At 40.1% G+C, this 25,174-nt stretch overlaps 1 long non-coding RNA gene across 2 annotated transcripts; it reads right to left on the bottom strand.

The window, feature by feature from the left end:
* Nucleotides 1–1,698: 1,698 nt before the first annotated feature.
* On the bottom strand, nt 1,699–23,227 carry LOC121982837. Of its 2 annotated transcripts, XR_006112284.1 has the most exons (8): nt 23,054–23,225; nt 22,809–22,979; nt 22,464–22,623; nt 22,212–22,354; nt 21,569–21,640; nt 21,385–21,486; nt 20,528–20,591; nt 1,699–1,750 (listed from the first exon to the last, which is right to left on the bottom strand). It is a non-coding gene; the product is annotated as an uncharacterized LOC121982837 (long non-coding RNA). The 2 variants fall into 2 exon arrangements; XR_006112283.1 differs by having other exon boundaries at nt 21,569–22,354; nt 23,054–23,227.
* Between the last annotated feature and the right edge of the window lie 1,947 nt (nt 23,228–25,174).

Consider the following 25,174-nt stretch of genomic DNA (forward strand, 5'->3'; position numbering starts at 1 on the left):
ATGAAGACACCAGGTATGAAGTCAATTTGGTGCTCAATTCCTCTAATGGGAGGTAAACCATGCAGAACCTCTTCAGGAAAGACCTCCTTGAATTCCTATAAGAGAGAAACAATAACACTAGGCAAAGAATTGTTAAGGTCGTTAGTGCTCAAGAGTGCCTCCTTATACAAAAGGATAAGGGGCAGCTGATTTGAAAACAAAGCTCGCTTAATCTCACTTTTTTTTGCATAAAAAATATTTTTCTTTCTCTCTCCTTTTTTTTCTCAATTTTTTTTCTCTCAATTTCTTTTTATTTCTTCTTTTCATTTTCTTTTTGTAGTATCAACTGGTCCTCCATAACTTGTCTTGGAGTCAACGGTACAAGAATAATAGGTTGCCCTTTCAAAGTAAAACTATACTTATTTGTGAGGCCATCATGTGTTACCTTTCGATCGAATTGCCAAGGTCTTCCCAATAATAGATGGCATGCATGCATGGGAACCACGTCACACAACAGCTCATCTTCATATTTGTCAATGGAGATTGCTACCAAGACTTGTTTTGTTACCTTGATTTCTCCACAATCGTTTAGCCACTGGAGTCGATAAAGTCGTGAATGTTTCTGAGTTGGTAGTGATAATTTCTCCACCAAATCAATACTTGTCATATTGGTGCAACTCCCCCCATCAATAATAACACTGCAAACCTTGTTATTGACAAAGCAACGGGTATGAAACAAATTCTCCCTTTGATTACCTTCTTCCTCCTTAGCTTGTAGATTGAGAACTCGTCGGGCCACCAATAAGTCTCCAATAACAGCATGTTGTTCATCATCACTGTCCTCTTTTTGTGTCACTTCTTCAACTATTTCATCCTCATCTTCCGACTCAAGTTCTCCTTGAGCGTTTATTACCATCACCCTTTTGTTCACACATTGACTAGCTATATGACCATGTCCTTGACATTTAAAACACTTTATATCACGAGTTTTGGAGGAAATGGGCTCGCGATTACCTTGAGTAGTTGATGGTGTGGGTTTGGGCTTCTTGAAGGGTTCAAACTTTGGCTTATTTTGAGGTTGTTCCTCCTTTCTTGGAGTTGTCCGCCATGTGCCATGAGTAGTCATTGGTTGTCCCTTCCTAGCCAATCCTCTCCTCTTGAGTTGTTCTTCCACTTTTTGTACTTGGTGGACCATATCCGACAGCTCAACATGCAATTCAATAATATCAGCAATTTTTTAATTTAAACCATGTAAAAACCTGGCCATAGTGGCTTCCCGATCTTCATTGACATTAGCTCGGATCATGGACAACTCCATGTCCTTGAAATATTCATCCACACTTGTCACGCCACAGAGGAGTCTCTGTCCGAAGAAATTTCGGCAACACCTCCCCTGTACCGGTGACAATCTGAATCATTTCTACAGACATAATATACATCAGCCACAGGCGGCTGGAATATACACACAACCACGCAGTTATATATATATCATCAGCCCACACGGCTGGAACAAAACCAACACAACGAAAATGACAGAAACTCAATACTAACCAAAGCACAAAAACTGCTAGCCGGCTAGGCTTACACAAGCAACAACAAATACAAAATACCACATAACAACATCAACACTCCAAAAATAAAACCAGAGTACAGAGCTAAACAAACTGATACATAAAACAAACAAATCATACGTGAAACCGATAAGTCTTCTGATGTGACGTGGGGACCAGCAGACAGGATGCTCCAAGCGACACCATAAATAACCTGGTACCTGAAAAAGATAGTGTCAACGGGGGTGAGTTCAACAACTCAACGAATACCAATGGACATGAGTAGTAAGATATATCTAACAGCAACAAACATGGAATACAGCTTCCTAATCATATATAGGGAATATGCAAAACTGAAAGGTAACTGAGGAAGCTGTACTCACCAGGAACTCCTATCCAGACAAAAGGGTCGTCAAACCGAAAGTGTCAATAATCCTGTATACAGGTCAAAGTTATGCATCCAACCAAAATGCAGCAACCAAATGCAGCAAACCCAATCACAATAATATAAATACATCAATGCATATGATGCTAATGATGCGTCCTGGTCACCCCTGACGCCAGTCAGTCCTCTCACACACAAATGGCGAGACCGAGTGGGTAGGGCTATGACAACCGTGCACTCTGTCGTCACTGCTCCTGATGAGTGACCGAGTGGACGGGATACTATCGAAGTACTCCTGTCCTGTGACCCCAAATCATAGATGGGGGAGCTCAATGCTCTCAACTCCCGGTACACGATGACGGGGAGGTATCTCTGCCGGCTACCACGCTGAGTCACCTGACCAACGGAGCCAAACAGAGTCCACCGTCTGCCGGCTACTACGCTGCTACACTAAATGCCAGCGGAGCCAAACAGAGCGGAACTGACTGCCGGCTACCACGCTGAGTCATATAACCAACGGAGCCAAACAGCAGAACCGCCACACACCTGCCTGATATACCACTAAACCATGAGTGGGGGTGTGTGCAGTACATGTAACTGGCGATGAGCTCAACCATAGTGGAGCCGACAATCGCACAGCATGCAATCATGATTCATGTCACTATGCATAACAAAAACTGATCAACATAACCATATCCATATATACAAAATGGGTACTGTAAAAACGATGGTCACATACCAAAATCTATAGTACACAGGTCAGATAGAATATCAAAAACCTATGTCCTGAACATAATAAGTATGGAATATCCTGATCAGCATAGAAAAATCCATATATACATAATATGGGTACCACAGTATCAGTAGGTCAATCCACGGATCTAGGGCATACAGATCCTCTATGGTATAGCAACCTAGATCCTAAACATATTTCCTTCCATAACATATGTACCAACAATATGCACATATCAAGAATCAAGGTCTAGGTACACGAATCATATATGATATACAAATAGAGGTACACAAGCCAGTCATGGCATAAAACCTAAGTATCAGACAATCTCGATACACATGACTGAAACCAAAAGTCCAGAACCTAGTCCTAATCTCAGTAAAACATGGTATGTCACTTATTCTAGAAACTAAGATACTCATGGTAATAAAGTACTCATGGCAACAAGATACTCATGGTAACAAATCACGAGATATAAGTACGGATACTTCACAGGCGACAAATCTAACATGCTATGGATATCAAACAGTGACATACCAAAGGCAAACATGTTCATTGCTTGTAGTTATAAAATACTATGCATATCCAATGACAATATCATAAAAGATAAGTCAAGAGGTACCCGCCTCCAATAAGAGGATCGTATCCGGTCCAATCCGATGTCAAGATGCTCGTCTCGCGTCAAAGTCCTGTAATACATGGTATACCGATTTAGCTAATTACATATAAATTAATTAGCTAGATCAAATCTCCGAGAAGCTAATCTAAATCCAAATCCAATTATAAATCTTAATTTGGAGCATCTAACTCCTCAATCAAATCAGAACAATTAACTACTGGGTGTCATCACTCTACATCAACCCGAAAGCTGAATAAAACTCACCTCAATCTCTACACGTAGCCCTTCATGAATTGCTGCCAGAAAGGGTAGCCGAAACCAAATGGAGCTGCTGTCATCCAACTAAAATTCTCCAAATATAATTCCTATATTCCAAATCAAACCAAAATTAACATCCAGCTAAGTATAGATCAATCACCCAGAACTCCGATAAATTTAAAGTTGTACCTGATCTAACAATACCTAACCCTTTCCGGCGATAGCTCACGGAAAATCGACGAGCCCGCTGAATTAGGATTTAGACTATGCTTGATATGGCTACTAGCAAAAATCACAACCACCCTGGGTCAATGTCAAGTCGTGGTGAGGGTCAGTGCTAGAGCTCGGAAAGGTGGAGCCTGCTGTGGCTGTGCCGGTGATGAAGAGTCTCGGCGCTGGCGTGGTCAAGGCCAAGAGGAGGCGATCGGCAATGGCGCACAGAGGAAGAACTATGGCACAGTGAGGAGCAGCGACACTGGGATCTCCACGGCGAGGGGCAACAGGCGCCGGTGACTAGCAAAGGCACGAGTACAGAGGAGGCGACCGGCAATCGCTTGGCGTCGCTACGCTAGATCGTGCAGGAAGAAGTCTCGGCCGGCGGCAAGAAAAATCTAGGGCACAGCGACTGGAGGCTAGGAGAGGGGTCGGCGATGGCTCAAGCGTCGCAGTGGCCTCTACTCGGCTAACTCGAGATGGAGGGTGGCAACCGGTTTCCAGCTAGAGCACAGCGTGGAGGAGGCAGGCGGCACTGCGGTTGGCGACGCCGTCGAGTGGAGAAGCTGCGACCGAGAAGATGGCTTGGGCTCAAACGGCATCGGCCAGAAGAGGAAGAGGAATGGGAGAACCGGCGGAGGAAGAGAGGAAAGGAGGAGGAGGGGAAGTGCGGCGCCGGCTAGAAGGAGACGACGTCAAGGGATTAGGGCACGCACAGATTCGGCGGAGGAGGAAAGAAATAAGAGTAAAAGAAAAGAAAAAAAAACAAATAAAAAGGAAAAGAAAAACAACTTTTCCTCACTTAAATGGGGTACCTTAAACATGCTTTCCCGGGGCCCAGTTTTATCCCCGTAAACTCGTCCATACGATCTCCGAAAAATTCCCAGAAAATTTCTAAAAATTCCGGAAAATTTCCTTATCGTTATTCGCCATTTTTCCGGTATTTTACAACACTTTTGGAGCCTTGAGATAACCTTTTAAGTCGCTGATATAAGCTTCTATAATAATGGCTGGGCACAAACCACTTTCTCATGAGCACTTTCATCTCCTCCCAAGTGGACACAGGTTGCTCTGTATTCCTGGTTGTTGGACATGACTGCAAAATGCAAAAAAACCTCACAAGCACTCAACTCACGTTTGGGTGATAGCTCTCAATTGATGATATCACTCAGTTCTTGATCAAACTCTAAAACAAATCAGAATATCACGTAGCAATTCAAAAGATACCACTGAAACTTATGATGGCAGAATTTTAAGAGAAAATGAAAGAGTAGAAGTTTGAGAATAAGGAAAACAAAAAAAAATTGTTGAAGACAATTTACTTCGATTCACACAAGCAACTTTTTTTTTTTGCGCTTTGTTCTTCTTCTTCTTTTTTTTTTGTCTTTTCGATGCGCTCTCTTTTTTTTCTTTTTTTTCCACAATTTTTTTTTTTGCTTTTGGCTGAACAACAAGTAAAGATAGATTTGCACTTGCCTTTGAACCGAAGCTCTGATACCAGATGATACGAACCCCACCAACAAATATGATGGAACCTGAAACAAAGGTGGATAGAACCCCAAGAACTAAACGATAAGAGTGTGAGCCTTGACCCGTAACCAAGAATTGGCACGAACCAAGCCTACGAAGGAAAGAAACGCCACACCTAGGGGTGATAAGTTTCGATGGGTTGAACGCCACGAGAGTAGAATCGATAAGTTCAGCAAGTTCTTTCAAGAACTAAGAGAGCACACAATCTCACCAAAAACTAAGTTGCTTCATACTAAGATGTCCCTCCCTTATATAATGGGAGTGAACAAGGAAAAATACAAGATAAGTACATGCACAATTAGAGTTCCAATGTTGCATGCCTCATGCAAGCTATCTAGAAACCCAAAACAAAATAAATGCATACACAATTAGAGTCCCAAGTTGCATGCTTCATTAAACAATCTAAAATACTTAAGTCTTCATGTATGAACGAATTCTCATGCTTTGCATGCTTATTAGCGTTCTTCCATTAAGCGTTGCCAGTCATGAATGGTTATGCTCGATTACGTGGATTAGGCCACGACTAGCAGTTGCGATTATCTTGGTTTCTCCTTACTCATAGTCCTCCCAATGTTTTTTGATTAGCCCATTTAGTGCTTCCTTGAAACGCTTTACCCGTAGTCTTGTAATTGGGCCTTCCGGAAGTGATGCATGTTGGGATCTTAGATGGCTAGAGGGGGGGTGAATAGCCTCTTTAAAAACTTAAGCAGCGAGTTCTACACAGAAACTAGTTAGCGCAGCGGAATAAGCAAACTAAAACAAAACGAAAAACAACACACAAACACTGATACACAGATTTACGAGGTTCGGGGATAACTTGCCCCTACTCCTCGGCGTGTCCGTAAGGTGGACGACTCCTTGATCTTCGGTAGATCGCACCCCGAAAGAATTCCGGGTAAAGATCCTCCTTCTAGGTGGAGTAACCTTCCCACAAAGTCTCAAGAAATATCTAAGTTAAAGCACGAGACTTACAGAAACTCGGTGGCAAAGGAGAATAGAAATGCTTACAACCACGCGAGAATCAGTAGCAGAAAACAGAGATCGCAGTTCACCCGAGAGCTCAAGAACTTCGCACAATAGCACAGACTCTTCTTTCAAGCTTTTCTTGTTATGTTCTTGTTCCCCTCTCGCTGTTTTTACTGCTTCTCAAAACCTGATCTCTGCTGTCACAAATCTGGTCCAAACTGCGCAAATCAGCGCTGCAGCCAATCCCTTTTCCTCCTTCTCTGATTCTCTGAACTCACACCAATGATATCATAGTCAACACTGGCGTCTTCTGAGCTCGAACCAATCCCCAGGAGTCAAGCAGATCGCAGCCAGATCACAGCAGTATCCGTTGATGCCTGAAATGCACCATGCGCCGCTGAAACCAACAGAAAGACCATTTGTCGCATTCCTCTTACGAACTTAATTTGAAATTAGGCTTGGAATGATACCTGTTAACCTACAAACTCAAAAGCTAATAGCACAGAGGATTACATCACATAAATGAATGAGATATATCAAAAGCAGTGAAGGAATCGTTGATAAGGCGAACAAATCAGAATGTGTGGATCGGTCACCAGACCGATCACAGTGCCTTGGACCGATCAGGCAACAGCCTGATCGGTCTGAGGCCATTCTGATCGGTCATAGTGACCGATCAGATTGAGTGTGGATCGGTCCACAGACCGATCCACCTCTTTCTTTCTTCTGCGGGCTTTTCTCCTGATCGGTCTCCCTGACCGATCAGATTGCACTCAGTGTGCTACTGAGTGTTTTCTGATCGGTCTGCAGACCGATCAGATTTCACTCAGTGTGCTACTGAGTGTCATCTGATCGGTCATCAGACCGATCCGTGGAACTTAGTTTCACTGGATCGGTCTGCCGACCGATCCACTGATTCTTGTGTCATCGGTCTACCGACCGATCCAATGTGCCATTGAAAGTCCACTTAAGTCTCTCTATGACTTAATCCGGAGAACGAGCTACCGAGCCCTCTCCGACTTCATCCGGTCCAAAGAACGAGCTACCGAGCCCTCTCTGACCTAGTCCGGAGAACGAGCTACCGAGCCCTCTCCGACTTCGTCCGGTCCAGAGAACGAGCTACCGAGCCCTCTCTGACCTAGTCCGGAGAACGAGCTACCGAGCCCTCTCCGACTTCGTCCGGTCCAGAGAACGAGCTACCGAGCCCTCTCTGACCATTCCGTGCCAAGTCACCATACTTGGACTTTTCCCGTGCCAAGCTCCCTGCTTGGACTTTTCACCAGATGTCTTGACCCATCTGGATTTCCCTTGCCTGGCTTCACTCACCAGGACTTTCCCTCCCAACTGATCAACCTCGATCAGTAGTCATTCTGAGTTTAAACACTATCTGATACAAACTTAAATCAGTGTCAACATCAAAACAACCAGGTCAGACTGTATCAACAATCTCCCCCTTTTTGTTGTTTGACAACACGATTTAAGTTTAGATCAGAATTGTTCAAATTTTCATAATTTTAGGGGAATCAAGATCCTCCCCCTAAGACGGATACAACACTATGTGAGGGTCTTCACATTTGCATTCATCTAAACTTAGTTATCTTCTCCCCCTTTGTCAAACACCGAAAAGGTGCGAATAAGGTAAGATAACTTAAAGAACTCCCCCTTAACCCTTACTGTCTGGTTCTTAAAGCACTGAGAATTCCCTCTAAGTGTATTATAAGACAGTAATAAGGAAATAAAAGACAAACAAGACATGCAAGTGAACAGCATACTAATAACGGATAGAAAATGAAATATAATAAAGAGCAAGCAAATATAAAACTGAGTACCATAAATACATGAGTAGCATCAGAAGTGCAAACATCCAGGTCAGTCATAAAGACTAACAAATAACATCCAAAATACAGACAGTCAACAAACAAACTGTATCAATCAACATCCTCACACTGAGGAACATCACCATCATCGGCAGGAGGGGTGAAATCCTGAGGCGGCACGCTGGAGGATGGATAGCCTGGGTAAGACTGCGGAGGTGGGTAGCGTGTCATCCATCCGAGTAGCAACTACTGTGTCACCACCTGATGACTGCGCATATCATCGAAACGCTGGTCAATATGCCCGCGCAGGTCATCATAGCGCTGGTCTATCCGAATACGCAGGCCATCCAGCTCAGCAGATATCCTCTCATCATGCTGATCAAAGCGGCTCTCCAGCTCGGCGATCTGCCAGCGCAGATCAGGATCGGCCTCTCCATCGTCAGCAGCAGGAGGAGCAGCAACAAGAGCAACCTGTCGTGGAGGTCCCCGTGGTAACTCACCCAAAGCCCTCCCATCCTTCCACTGAACACCCCCATTTTGTCCAATGATGCCAGACTTGGAAAATGCCCGTTTCCCAAGTCGGCAATCCTGCCTGACCATTTTGACTACCCTACCCTTAGACACATCTACCTGAAGGGTCTCGAGCCAATCTGTAATTATATGCCCATAAGGCATATAAACAGTGGAGCCGCTGGGCCGAGAATATGAAATGATCGAAGAGTAGATGCTGGACATAATTTCAAAGTCGAGACGCCGACGTAACCCATAAAGCATCAAACAATGATAGGGTCGGATCTCAGCAAGAGGTTTGGATGTGATTGGAAGAATACAATTTGTGACTATCTTAAAAAGAATATAGTCAGGGGCAGATAGTCGTAGGGCAGCAAAGGTGGGAAAGTCAACATCCAACTCATCCAGGTCATCTGGTCTAGGATGACCGAAGAAGTACTCATAGATGGAGTCAGGTGATACATCAAGTGGAGGACGTAATGATTCAGGTAAATCAGGATAAATGGAAAAAAGATCCCCCGAACACATCCGGCAGCCTAGATACCCAAAAAATTCTCTGATGGAGAAATCGATAGGTCTTTTAGCGACTCGGGTTTTATAAACACCATCACTGTTCTGATGAAGATTGTTATAAAACTCAGAAACTAGGTCAAGGTTGATGTCCCTTTCTAAGTAGACTACCGAGTCAAGTTTAAAATAGGCTAGGGTTTCGGACACAGAAGGACAAAATTCATCCATATACTTTCGATCCACAGATCGACATGGAAGCAGCTTGAATGTCCTCTGTTGAAATGCTTGCTCAAAATGGCGGTTCGGGAACCTTGAAGAGGAGGAAGGTTGAGGTCGGGTGGGTGCCTGGGACTTGGATTTCTCAGGTGACTTTCTTTCTAAGGGTCAACAATGTGGTAAAATGGGGCAATGAGTGAGCACCGGAGCCACCAGCACAAAAAAAAAACACATATGGTGAGAAATGAAACCGAAACGCCAAAGGTCTAGAGAGGTAGAGAGTTACCTTGGTGCCATTTAACTTTAGGCTAGGGCTTCCGAGGGCTAGAGCTTCGTCTAGGGTTCGGCGTGCAACGAGAAGAGAGTGAGGTTAGGGAAGGAGTCGGCTAGGGTTCTGCGTGAAAGAAGATCGGGAAGAGAGTGGGTCGGGAGGTGTTAATGAGGGGATAGTGCACAGTGTGATCTGATCGGACGGCTGTCCGAACAGAGAAATCCTGACCGATCAGGAAACATCCTGATCGGTCGTGGAGACCGATCAGGGATCTTCCTGATCGGTCCTTGGACCGATCAGATGTGGATCAGTGGGCTGCGATCTGTGCCGGTGTCTCCTGATCGATCCCTGGATCGATCAGTGAACCTTCTGTGTCAGGAATTTCCTGATCGGTCGTGGAGACCGATCAGGTATCGTCAAATCTCCTGATCGGTCGTGGAGACCGATCAGGCATCATCCTGATCGGTCCCTGGACCGATCAGTGTCTGATATAATTTTCAGTAACTGAAAATATGAGCCGTTATCTATCGGGAATTTTGAAAATTTCAGAATTCAATAATTCAGAATCTCCCAAATTCATAACCTAGAATCAACACCCACAAGTATATTAAAAAAAATATGAGCTCTTATGGTCTTAGCTTGTGTAGAGCCCGAAAGTTTCAGACTTTAAATCCAAAAACTCAGACATTTGGAATCTTAGAATTCCAATCTCAGAAAACCTTATAAAACCATATAGTGAAACAAGGTATTAATTAAGACTTAAAATTGCTATGATCAGTTTCAAGTTTGTCAAAATATATCCAAGTTAATATTATTTCCTTTAACAACCTATCGTATTGACAATCAAAGTCATGAAATGAATCAAACAACCATATCAATCAACACATCAACCAACAACCATAAATAGATAATTTCTAGGCAAAAGTCCAACCAAGATTCCTTGATTGGAATATATGAGTAAGATCTAGGAGCCAAATACACATGAATTATGTAATGGCCTTCCCCATACTCAATTTATGTCTCTTCAACCTAATTATTCAAGGGATGCATGATACATTTTGAATAATTTGATTGATCCTAGCATCTCACCCCATTTCTAGCAAACAAAAATATTTTGTTAAACCTTATAGTTTGTGTGAGATGTTCCCAAGTTGCCCAAATTATTGTCCCAATTACTCTTGTCATTTTAATAGTCCTTATTGATCATGATGAAGTCCTAAGGACCTAAGGAGCCAAACACATTCCCAACTCCCTCCTTATATGACTAAATTCATTCTCCGGAAGGGGTTTGGTGAAAATATCAGCTATATTTGACTTTGACTCAACATATGTGAGTGCAATGTCTCCCCTAGCTACGTGATCTCTTATGAAGTGATGACGCACTTCAATGTGTTTGGTACTCGAATGATGGACTGGATTTTTAGTTAGGTTGATCGTGCTAATGTTGTCACATAGCACTTGTACACCCTTATAAGAAAGTCCATAATCCTCTAGGGTGTGTATCATCCACAACAACTGTGATACACTCTCTCCCATGGCAATATATTCGGCCTCGGTCATGGAGAGAGCAACACAATGTTGCTTCCGACTCGACCAACTAACTAAAGATGAACCTAAAAATTGGCAGCCCCCACTAGTACTTTTCCGATCCAATTTGCATCCAGCATAATCGGAATCGGTATAGCCTATCAAATCAAAAGACTCCGTACGAGGGTACCACAGTCCTACTCTCATTGTGCCTTTGAGATATCTCAGAATTCTCTTAACTACAATTAAGTGAGATTCCTTGGCACAGACTTGATACCTAGCGCACATGCCCACAGCAAAGAGTATGTCCTGTCGACTAGCTGTGAGATATAGAAGACTACCAATCATGCTTCTATATTGCGTTAGATCAATTGGTTTTCCACTCTCATCATTGTCAAGGCGAGTGTTTGTCGCCATTGGAGTGGACACTTCCTTAGAGTCACTCATATTGAATTTTCTAAACATCTCTTGAGTGTATTTTGTCTGATGGACATAAATTCCATCTCGAGTTTGTTTGATTTCAAGTCCGAGGAAAAATGTCAACTCTCCTACTAGACTCATCTCAAACTCACTTTCCATGTGAGAAATGAATTCATTCAAATAGCCCTTGTTATTTGAGCCACAAATTATGTCATCGACATATACTTGGGCTACAAAAATGTTTTCACCATCTCTTCGTAGAAATAGTGTTGGGTCTATTTGGCCTCTTACAAAGCCCTTTTCTAATAGGTAAGTTGACAACCTTTCGTACCAAGCTCGTGGTGCTTGTTTAAGCCCATAAAGTGCTTTCTTGAGCTTGTACACGTGGTTTGGAGCTTCGGTATTCACAAACTCCGGTGGTTGTTCAACATAGACTTCTTCTTTAATAAAACCATTTAAGAAGGCAGATTTAACATCCATTTGGTAGAGTTTGAAACCTCTATGTGCAGCAAAAGCTAGCATCAAACGAATGGACTCCAATCGTGCCACGGGAGCATAAGTCTCATCATAATCGAGACCTTCGACTTGACTATAGCCCTTGGCTACAAGTCTTGCCTTGTTTCTTATAACTTCTCCCTTTTGATTTAACTTATTTTTGAAGACCCATTTAGTTCCAATAATGGTGGTCTTCTTAGGTCTAGGAACTAAGTCCCACACTTGGCTCCTTTCAAATTGACCTAACTCATCTTGCATAGCTAAGATCCAATCAGGATCGTGCAATGCCTCATCAACTATTTTTGGTTCAATCTCTGAAATCAATGCGACTTCATTAGATTCATTTCTAAAGAATGACCTAGTCCTAACCCCTTGTTGGATGTCTCCCACAATTTAATCTTGGGGATGACTAGTGGCTAACCTAGACTACCTTGGTGTTGGCGGTGCCTCATGAGTGGTCTCACTCGGCACAGGCAAGGACTCAATATAAGGCAAAGGATCAGATTGAGTTCTTTGTTGCCTTTGCTCATCAACATCAGAGTCAACTTCGACTCGTTCTTCATTTTGATCATTCAAACTTAGATTTCTAAGTTCAAATTGAATTTCTCCTATATCCCTTGGTTGATCATTTAAGTTAGGGATTTCTTCAAAAGCTACATCAGAGGACTCTTCAATCAATTTAGTCCTATTGTTGTAGACTCGATAGGCTTTGCTGGTAAGAGAGTACCCGACCAGTATCCCTTGATCAGCCTTAGCCGTGAACTTCCCAAGATGATCCTTGGTGTTCAAGATAAACACCTTACAACCAAACACCCTAAGATGTTTAATTGTAGGAGGTTTCCCAAACCAAAGTTCATGGGGAGTCTTTCCTAAAAACCTATGTATTAAAACTCGATTTTGCACATAGCAAGCTGTATTCACAGCTTCAGCCCATAAGTAGCTCGGTAGTGAGTACTCATTGAGCATGCTTCGTGCAGCCTCTTGTAGGACTCGGTTCTTTCTCTCCACAACCCCATTTTGCTGTGGGGTCCTTGGAGTAGAGAACTCATGCCTATATCCCTTTTCTTGACAAAACTCTAGAAACCTATGATTTTGAAATTCCCCACCATGATCACTTCTAATGGTTTTAATTGTTGTAGATTTTTCATTTTCAGTTCTTCTACAAAAGGAAATAAAAATATCTATAGTTTGGTCCTTATGTTTCAAAAAGAAAGTCCATGTGTATCTAGTAAAATCATCAACGATTACCAAGCAATATCTACTTCCATTCAATGATATTACACTACTGCAATCAAATAGGTCCATGTGCAATAAATCTAAAGCAGTAGATGTACTTACAGTGCTTTTACCTTTATGAACACCTTTTGTTTGCTTACCCTTTTGACATGCATCACATAGTTTAGTCTTGTGGTACTTGATGTTGGGTAAGTCTCGCACTAATCCTTGGTTGGCCAACTTCCGGATGTTCTTCATGTTTACATGTGCCAACCTTCTATGCCATAGCCAAGACTCTTCTTCTTTCGACATGAAACACTTAATCAAAGCATTAGTAGCACTTTTAAACGATACTTGATAAATATTATCAACCCTTGTGCCTACTAGTACTGTGTCAAGTGTGTCAATGTGTTTAACCAAACATTGACTTGAATGAAATTCAATTGTGTAACCCGTATCACACAATTGACTGACACTTAGGAGATTAAAAGTCATCCCCTTGACTAGAAGGACATTCTTGATATGGAGACATTCGGATATATGAATGTCTCCAACTCCTACAACCTTAAGGCTACCATTGTTACCAAATGACACATTACCTCTATTTTTGTTTTGAATGGTAGAAAAGAGTGATCCGTCCCAGGTCATGTGCTTGGAGCATCCACTATCAACAAACCAAGTTGATAGATGCTCCCCCTCGACCAATGCCTACAAGACACGGAAGATAGAGGTTTTAGGTACCCAAATCTTGGGACCTAATGCTTCTACAACGAAAGACCTAGGAACCCATGCCTTGGTCATACCTTTCCTAGTTCCATGAGCCCTAGAAACATGTGATCTACTATGTTGAGTTCTAGACATTAGAGAAATGAAACTCGACTCCTTGGGTTGATACCCTAGCCCGGCCTTGTTGTAGACTGCCCTTTGGGCATTTAGAATCATGTCTAGAGTCTTAGAGCTAGTTGAGAATTTCTCAAGCATTTTCTTGAGTTTCTCAACCTCACCCTTTAACGCCTTGTTCTCATCCTCAAGGACTTCTAGATGTAGGTCATCGACCTCATCTTCCCTAAGGGTCCTTAAGGTTTTTACTTCTTCTTTTAACAATTTATTTTCTGTTTTTGACTTTTTAAGCAATGTAGATAAATGAGTGATAGTCTTATAACACTTTTCTATATGAGAAGAGGTTACCTCTTCATCATCCGACGATGATGAAGCCGCGGTTGAGGCGTCGCTCGAATCTTCCTCACTTCCGGAGTCCGAAACTTCCCTTGCCATAAGTGCTAATTGTCGTGTGCTCTTTTCCATCTTCTCTTCTTCCTCCGATGAGCTTGATGAGGACTCATCCCAAGTGGCCTTGAGAGCCTTCTTCTTCTTGGCTCTTTCCTCCTTCTTTTTGGCTCGTTCCTCCTTCTTCTTAAGTTTTGGACACTCACTTCGATAGTGTCCCTTTTTGCTGCACTCATAACACGTAACATTAGTTTTGTCAATATTTTGTTCACTAGGTTTACCTTTTCCTTTGTATCTCCTACTCCTTCTCATGATTCTTCTTACGAAATTCGCCATCTCACTTGATGATGATCCACTTTCATCATCGGATTCTGAGGAAGAGGTGGATGAGGAAATCTCCTTTTCTTTCTTCTTTTCCTTCTTCCTTCTTCCATCCTTGCTCTTTGGTCCTGCAAACAAAGCAATACCCTTCTCTTTTTGACCTTTGTTAGCAAGCTCATGAAGTTCCATCTCACAGAAAAATTCATCTAATTTAACAATGGAAAGATCCTTGGATACCTTGTAGGCATCTACCATAGATGACCACAAGGCATTCCTAGGAAAAGCTTTTAGAGCATACCTTACGAGATCGCGATTCTCCACTCGTTCGTCCACCGAGTGTAGACCGTTGATGATCTTCTTGAATCTCCCGTGAAGCTCACTTACCGTTTCATTGTCCTTCATAGTTAGATTTTGGAGTTGATTCAAGAATAGGTCCCTCTTGGCAATCCGAGAATCTCGAGTTCCCTCTTGGAGCTCGATGAGTTTGTTCCATAGGTCTCTTGCACTTGAGAACGGACCTACCTTGACGAGTTGGTCCTTGGCGATTCCACATTGCAAGGTGACCATAGCCTTGGCATCGGCTTGTGCTTTGCGTAGTTGTTCGATAGACCACCTAGACGAATCAAGTTCCTTACCTTCTTCATCTTTTGGTGGTGTAAAACCCTCCTTGACGGAAAACCACATGGCAATGTCGGTCTTGAGGTAATACTCCATGCGGCCCTTCCAATATTGAAAATCTACTCCTTCGAAGTAGGGTGGTTGATTTGTGCTGAAGCCTTCCTCCATAGCCATCCTTGTTTGCTCTTTTGGGTGTTAATCCGAATCAAAGAGCCCCTTGCTCTGATACCACTTGTTGGGATCTTAGATGGCTAGAGGGGGGGTGAATAGCCTCTTTAAAAACTTAAGCAGAGAGTTCTACACAGAAACTAGTTAGCGCAGCGGAATAAGCAAACTAAAACAAAACGAAAAATAACACACAAACACTGATACACAGATTTACGAGGTTCGGGGATAACTTGCCCCTACTCCTCGGCGTGTCCGTAAGGTGGACGACTCCTTGATCTTCGGTAGATCGCACCCCGGAAGAATTTCGGGTAAAGATCCTCCTTCTAGGTGGAGTAACCTTCCCACAAAGTCTCAAGAAATATCTAAGTTAAAGCACGAGACTTACAGAAACTCGGTGGCAAAGGAGAATAGAAATGCTTACAACCACGCGAGAATCAGTAGCAGAAAACAGAGATCGCAGTTCACCCGAGAGCTCAAGAACTTCGCAAAACAGCACAGACTCTTCTTTCAAGCTTTTCTTGTTATGTTCTTGTTCCCCTCTCGCTGTTTTTACTGCTTCTCAAAACCTGATCTCTGCTGTCACAATCTGGTCCAAACTGCGCAAATCAGCGCTGCAGCCAATCCCTTTTCCTCCTTCTCTGATTCTCTGAACTCACACCAATGATATCACAGTCAACACTGGCGTCTTCTGAGCTCGAACCAATCCCCAGGAGTCAAGCAGATCGCAGCCAGATCACAGCAGTATCCGTTGATGCCTGAAATGCACCATGCGCCGCTGAAACCAACAGAAAGACCATTTGTCACATTCCTCTTACGAACTTAATTTGAAATTAGGTTTGGAATGATACCTGTTAACCTGCAAACTCAAAAGCTAACAGCACAGAGGATTACATCACATAAATGAATGAGATATATCAAAAGCAGTGAAGGAATCGTTGATAAGGCGAACAAATCAGAATGTGTGGATCGGTCACCAGACCGATCACAGTGCCTATCAGATTACACTCAGTATGCTACTGAGTGCTACTGAGTGTTTTCTGATCGGTCTGCAGACCGATCAGATTTCACTCAGTGTGCTACTGAGTGTTTTCTGATCGGTCTGCAGACCGATCAGATTTCACTCAGTGTGCTACTAAGTGTCATCTGATCGGTCATCAGACCGATCCGTGGAACTTAGTTTCACTGGATCGGTCTGCCGACCGATCCACTGATTCTTGTGTCACTGGATCGGTCTACCGACCGATCCAATGTGCCATTGAAAGTCTACTTAAGTCTCTCTATGACTTAATCCGGAGAATGAGCTACCGAGCCCTCTCCGACTTCATCCGGTCCAAAGAACGAGCTACCGAGCCCTCTCTGACCTAGTCCGGAGAACGAGCTACCGAGCCCTCTCCGACTTCGTCCGGTCCAGAGAACGAGCTACCGAGCCCTCTCTGACCATTCCGTGCCAAGTCACCATACTTGGACTTTTCCCGTGCCAAGCTCCCTGCTTGGACTTTTCACCAGATGTCTTGACCCATCTGGATTTCCCTTGCCTGGCTTCACTCACCAGGACTTTCCCTCCCAACTGATCAACCTCGATCAGTAGTCATTCTGAGTTTAAACACTATCTGATACAAACTTAAATCAGTGTCAACATCAAAACAACAGCCAGGTCAGACTGTATCAACAATGCATACATCAAAACTGCTTGGTCACTGGTCCAGTCATATGACAAGGAAAAGCTAGGGCTGAACATCTCACTATCATTCCAGTCGGGTGCTACCTCAGTCAATGCTTTATAAGTTAATCTACAGTTGCATAGCACTAGGTATTTCACTCTCCTGCACAAAGAACATTTATCATGGGCTCTCAACTCTTGAAGTCTATCAATCCATGAGAAACAAGAAATAGGAAACACTTACTTACCAGAAACAACATTTCTCAATAATATCAGGAAAATTTCCTCTTGGACAACTCCTGTCCTATGCATCAACACAGTCTATAGATTACAACCTAAAAGGCTAATGCAGTGCAAGCATGTTGCACCCTACCTAAGCAGGTGGCAATGCACCTTTCTGATATTGCTACCAACCACATAAATATGACCTCTCTAAGATATAAGGTTCAAGCTAGAAAGGTATGAAGTTTGGATGAAGTTGGATGAAATTGGACACATTGGACAATTTACTTCATGCCTAGTATTCAGTCGTTATCGATTTCTAGTTAGATTTGATTCTACTAGTGTACATGAATGTGAATACGACTCATCAAATATTCCATATTAAATAAGTAGAGGGTTTCTTCTCTCGTTATTTGTTTTCTTCTTTGTTTATTTTTCTTGTCCTTTTGGTTTTTTTGAAGTGCTTTTCTAAAAAAAATTGAGCATAATTTTCTTTCCTGTTTTAATATAATTCCTACTAAATTTAACATCATTTAAAGAAAATCTAATATATTTTCTATCTAATTTGTACCATATAAAGAAAATCTAGTATATTTTCCATCCAATTGAGATGGAAAAAGAATCGTGTTCAATTTGATAGAAAGTATACTAACATGAGTATAATTCCTCTTAAAGTTGACACTATATACTAGAATCGAGTATATTTTCTATTAAAATTGACCCTCATATTTTTTAGGTACAAATAGTCTAAAAACAAGTATAATTCTTATTAAATTCAGTATTTTAAATTAGAATTGAGTATATTTTCTATTAAATTGAGCACGACTTTTTTCTTACTTAATATAATTCCTCATAAACTCAGCATCATTTAAAGAAAATCTAGTATATTTTCCATCAAATTGAGTATCATTTAAAGAAAATCTAGTATATTTTTCATCCAATTAAAGTGGAAAAAGAATCGTACTCAATTTAATAGAAAATATACCAGATTCTAGTTTAATTTACTGAATTTAAGAAGAATTATACTCATTTTTAGATTTTTATACTTAAAATATCAGGGGCAATTAGGTAAGTATATTAGACTAGAGAGTGAAAACAAAGATTTTTTTCAATGGGGAGTGCATGCAAAGTTGTGTTTGTCAACGGGGACTGCATGAAAATTTTTCTTTTTTCGATAAAGTAGAGAAAAATCCCCAATCATAATTTTAATTTTGCATGCAATCTAGAATCCTAAAAAATTTTATTTCCACTCCCTGATGCAAAGTTTTATTTGCTTCAACTCCCTCATGTAAATATTATTACCTAATTGCCCCTCAGATTTTTTAGGTACAAAAAGTCCAAAAATGAGTATAATTCCTCTTAAAGTCAGCACTTTACACTAGAATCGAGTATATTTTCTATTAAATTGAGCATAATTTTTTTTCCTGTTTTAATATAATTCCTAATAAATTTAACACCATTTAAAGAAAATCTAGTATATTTTCTATCTAATTAGTATCATTTAAAGAAAATCTAGTATATTTTCCATCCAATTGAGGTGGAAAAAGAATCGTGCTCAATTTGATAGAAAGTATACTAACATGAGTATAATTTTTCTTAAAGTTGACACTGTATACTAGAATCGAGTATATTTTTTATTAAAATTAACCCTCATATTTTTTAGATACAAATAGTCTAAAAATAAGTATAATTCCTATTAAATTCAGTATTTTAAACTATAATCGAGTATATTTTCTATTAAATTGAGCACGACTTTTTTGTTAATATAATTCCTCCTAAATTCAGGATCATTTAAAGAAAATCTAGTATATTTTCCATCAAATTGAGTATCATTTAAAGAAAATCTAATATATTTTTTATCCAATTGAAGTGAAAAAAGAATCGTACTCAATTTAATAGAAAATATACTAGATTCTAGTTTAATGTACTGAATTTAAAAAAAATTATATTCATTTTTAGATTTTTTTATACTTAAAATATCAGGGACAATTAGGTAAGTATATTAGACTAGGGAGTGAAAATAAAAATTTTTTTCAATGGAGAATGCATGCAAAGTTGTGTTTACCAATAGAGACTGCATGTAAATTTTCCCTTGTTTTTTCCTCATTTTTCTGATTGTTACTCTATTTTGCTTCTGATTTCTACTCTTCTAGTTTATGCTATATGACTAAAATGCAAATACAAGAAAACCACTTAAAAATGAACTGCAGAAACATATAAATCAGTTTAGAATCAAAATATTATTATTTTTATTCCATTTTTACTATAGCCAATTCATCTAATCTATTTGCTTCAATCTCATTCATCAAGCAAAACTCAATTTGTTTGAGGGCATATACAGAGAAGCTATGAACATTTAAGAAAGTAAATGTCCAGTCAGAAAAAGTGACACAGAACCAGTATTGATAGTTAACAACATAACATGAACATTCGCACTTGGGATAATCTCTCCTATAACTACAAATGTCTCAAAAAGGATTAAAAAAATATTATCATGAACATTCCCAACATTTGGATGCACCAACATCAAGATATGTCCTAGAGTCCAGACGCATTCTCATAGGACCATAACTTTACTAGACAAAGCATACTGATCTTGACATAACTTAAATGTAAAAGAGAAAAAATGGAGAACTAACAATGGAAGAAGTAAAAAAGGTACATAATAAGATCAAGGCCGTAATTCCATTTTTCCATCAATCTAGGACCAACATGTGTCAATAACTACACAGAAGGAATGATATCATGGTAAAGAACCACTTCTAACAAAAGCAATCATAAGATACACTTTGAACCCTAATCAAAAAGAAATATTGCTATTGTGGACAAGTTAATCCTAACGTCCTTACACAAAGCGCGAAATTGCTAAATGACGACAATATCTTATGAGTTACTTGCATTGAGAAAGTAAAATTCTAGACTTTTCATGATATGTAAACTGGATATGAATATAGGGTCAATAGAAAAATAATAAAATCATTGATTAATACCACAAGCAAAGCAAATGCATGAACATTAAAGTGGAATGATTTGTTGCGAACTTCATGAAGGTCGATTAGATATATTACACAAAAGAGAAGTAATTCCTTGAACTTACATCTATGGATAAGTGTTGTACTTGTCATCAGTACTGAGTGCCAATTCGGTAAAATACTGAGAACCTACAGGAAGGGAAAAAATAGCATGAGCACACTATTGAGCAAGTCCACTGTCCTAACCTACAAGAAGGGAAAAAATAGCATGAGCACAATGTTGAGCAAATCCACTGTCCTTCCTCGATCATTGATGCATTGAGCACCAAGCAGAAATAGATTTGTTGCAGCAACAAACTAGAAATCGGAGTGAGTATATGAAGTATCTTACTAGGCAGAGATCATTGACTACATCATTAAAGGAAACTCTATACTTTTGAAATAATACATGGATATCAAAGAAGAGACGTCATTTGATTATATCATCAAAGGAAACTCTAATTACAGTTCAGGTGTGTTACAGCAAAATTAATCTATGTTAGCTTGCATTTTGATAGACGTTTGTCAGAAAGAAAGGAAAAGACAAGATTTTTATTCTGATAATGGTAGAACACTAGAATCCACAAATAAATTAGCAGGATCAATAGTAACAAAGACTTCAATAAAAAGTTAATCATTTGAACATTTTAATGATGTATTCAAGGGATGGATTAAATCTCAGTGTTATCTCGCCCATATATGCTTCTAACATTGTGGCATACGGATCTCAATTATTTCTTCACCATTAGGACAACTAAAACCTTGCCATATATGGATGCGTTATGTAAGGATACATATGCCTACGGCTCAACATCGAAACATAAACTACATACAAAGAAATCAACAGCTTGTCTAACATGTTTTAAGTTCATCCCATGAAGAACACAAAATCAGTCAGAGTAACAAATAACCAACTTGAATAAGTGTCTCTAGGATCTTGTACCTCAAGCTTTATTTTTTTACACCACACCTCAACTTCAACAAGACCAACTTTCATTGTATTCACCCATTGCTAAATGAGCAACACTCACAACGAAGAAGCAAACTACAAACAGGAAAATAGTAGTCGTGTAATTACCTACTACATAAATAATTTTGAAAAATAAATTAATCTAAAGATCAACTACCTATAGAAAATTTGTACGTTTAGGAATGAAAAAATTTATGTGAACATCTCTCTCTATTAAAATAAGAGGTACCTAAAAATCAAAGATAAATGGTTAGAATACATTTTTGAATGGAGCAAAATAAAGAAATTTCACTATATTCTAACAAGATAACATACATAATTTTCTTGCAATGTATTAAGTAGATTATGAGTCTTTCAATAATTGCTTGCCAGGTTGGATTGTGGGTGAAACCCTAATGATGAATGCAACTACCTCTTGCTGCTCTAGGAGCCTCAAGATCAACATAAATATCGGTGGAAGAATCTAAAAGTCCAAAATTTTAAATTTACTAGTATAGCAATTTTGCTTCTACAAACAATAAAAACTAATTTATATACAATAAGACATGATCCCATCTATCTGGTAGTAGCTTCAATCGTATATCATTATGAACTCTATACAAATCTAATAATACTAAGTTTTGTAAGTAATGTTTTCTTTGATATGCCTTTGTCCCTCACACACCTTAGACTAAAAAGAAAACATTTAATAAGTTTGATATTTGATCAATTCCATTACAAAGAATTTGTTCTAAACCTTGTCATGAACAAATAAACTTACTTGTGGAGTATGTAACAAAAAGTAAACAAGAAAAATAAACCTGGATACATAATGATATCAAGGGTAATATATCCTTTTTCACATTATCACGAATAATTCCATGTATCTTTTCCACATAAGCTCTGCAAGTAAAGCAGGGTATTTTGCCTCCACTTGGTCCACAAATTATGAGGAGCAGAAACTCTAGCATTAGCAATACAAATGTTAATACAAATGCAAGTGTCAATAAATAGTATTAAATAACTATCAAATATCATTATGTGAAATAAAAAATCAACATAATCAAATGAACCATTTGATAGCATCAGGTTTCCGATTTGGAGTAGGAGTGTTAGGTTTCTGGTTTGGAGTACCCCAACAGCACTAGCTACCTTCAGACTATGTTGCAATAGGCACAACAAATTAGAACCATTTGATAGCTAGTAAGCAAGATGATTATTATTCTCCTCTTCCTGAATTATAAAAAGAATCCAAATCTCAAGAGAGTAGCAACAATAAAGATGATACCAATTTAAAGAAAAAATCCCCAACAACTTTTGTAAAATGTATGGCAATTCAAGAAAAAAAGATAAACAAATTAATAAGATGTAAAGGTATAGTAATATTAAGCTTACGTAATCTGATCTTGCAAAATTACCTCAATTACAGAACCAATCATCTATATAAAGATGATCAAAAACGCTAGTTTTCTCCACTTCAAATGACTTTCAACGCAGAAAACATTTTTAGATGGTAGATGAAGCGACTAGCTTTTCTTGACTGAAGCCCATCTCTTAGAAACACATTTGATGAGGGCTTCAAAATTCTCCTACAGCATAAAAGCATCTATTTATCAGGACGAAAATAACATATGATATAACGTGAAGTAAAATATACACAAACCTGCTTTCTCTCCAAGGAAGACCTCCTCATCTTAGCATCAAAGTTTGCCCCTCAATGTTGACCAACTCGGAGATACCTGTATATATTGGCAATTCATTAGTAAATTATGACAAATTTGTGTATCATGAAGCAGCTTTTAGTTGAGAAGCATGGATGGTGATTTGATTAAGAACCTAGGAGTGGTTGAGGTGGCTTATGAGGGAAGTGACAACCAGCATGATGACGTTCAATCAATAAAGAGAGACTAGTCGCTGCCAACTAAAAAATAAAATAATAAAATAATAAAATAAAGAGAGACTAACTGGAGAGAAAGGTGAACTTGAATCTCCCAATTTTAATCAAGAACGCCATGTCAACATGAGGGAGTATAATTCCGAGAAAAATGAGAGGATAATGTTGTTTTAAAGAGAGTACTAACAGTAGTAAATTGTACTAAAAATAGTAAGCATGTAATAAACAGGTAAATAGATGAGTAAGATTAAGAAATTGGTATCTCCGATTGAAGCGTCGGCGTACCGACTGTCTTTAGAGAATTTATTGCTGCCCACGGTGCAGAGGCTCTCCGACAAAATTCCCCCAAGATCCGACAACCGTTCGCGTCGTCCGTAGGTGCACTCTAAGACGAATGGCGCACTCGAACTCAACTTCAGATTGCGGAACCAAGCCTCAGAACAAGGGAAAACTCGGAAAAGAGGAAGAAGGTAGTGCACGCACTACAGAGGGAAGAATGCTATGCTCTGAGAGTATGTCTAAACGAGGAACCGAAGCAGTGTATTTATACACTCTGAAGCAGTGCTTTGCCAGCGAACCGGGCAGGTGTGTCGCTTCTTCACGCGCGGGCAGAGGCAGGTGCACCGCTTCCTCACGTGCGGACAGGGGCAGGTGCACCGCTTCGCGTGCGCTGACCAAAACTGGCAAAAACGAACCAAACCAAACCAGAGACTGGTAAAAATGAACCAGGTCGCCTGCAAGTGCGAGGCCCATTAGCTGGGGATTTGCACCCCCCCTGCGCGCGATGATCGCGTGCGTCGCGCCCGGTTTATGGATTTCCGGCTCGAACCCCTCGCAACCACCTAATTTGGGCTCGGCCCGCGCATACGTGTAAGCCCCCTTAACATTGCTAAGCAAGGATGAAAGGGCTCCATATATAAGCTCTTCCAACCTTCTTGGCTTAGCAATGTGGGACTAAATGCATACACATATGCATTACCAAAAAACAAAAAGAATACTTTGAATTAAAACTCAACAATCCCCCACTAATTCAAATTATTTTGGTCGAAAACAAAGATATGTTCTGAGGCTTGGTTGCAATGAGCTTTTAGTGAAAATACCTTCCGGTTTGAATTTTCACCTAAGTACACCAATCTTATTCACATAGGTTTGAAGTGAACTCAGTCTTGAACTTAAACCTTTTATATGTGAAAATCAATTGGTAACAACTCATCACGGGCGACGGTTGAATCCTTCTGGGTTGGTGCATTACGGCCATGCCACCGAATCTTGTTTCATAAGTGCTAAGGAGAGTTGCCTAGACTCCCCACACTGCGGCCACACAGTTACACTTACATAGGTGAGTTCTCCAAGGATGTACTGTGAGCATCCTGTCATTAAGACCTTGAACTCATTAAGAGCTCCTAAGCTCATCCTAACTAGCAGTCAAGCATCTATCCAGGGAAGAGACTATGAGATTACATCTCAATCAATTTGATGCTTACGGTTCACCCTTATAGCTTGTTTATACTACATTGAACCTACTTCTTGGGATCTCCAATCAGATAGGTTGGGTTGCCGCTATAGATGAAACCAGGATAGGCCTCAGTCTCATTCCCTTACTGGATCTCTTGATTTTCTCAGAATCAAGTGCTTTAGTGAGTGGATCAGCAATATTATCTTTTGAACTTAGAAAGTCCAATGACACCACTCCAAGAGACACTAACTCACTAATAGACTTTAATCTTATTCGTACATGTCTCATCTGTTTCTGGTTATACTTGGAGCTTTTAATCTGAGCTATTGTTGTTTGATTATCACAATGTACTGAAATAGAAGGTATTGGCTTCATCATCAAGGGAATTTCAGAAAGAAGACCCTTAAGCTAATAAGCTTCAGTTACTGTGGTAT

This window comes from Zingiber officinale, chromosome 5A (assembly GCF_018446385.1).
Source record: "Zingiber officinale cultivar Zhangliang chromosome 5A, Zo_v1.1, whole genome shotgun sequence".
In the NCBI taxonomy this organism is placed as follows: domain Eukaryota; kingdom Viridiplantae; phylum Streptophyta; class Magnoliopsida; order Zingiberales; family Zingiberaceae; genus Zingiber; species Zingiber officinale.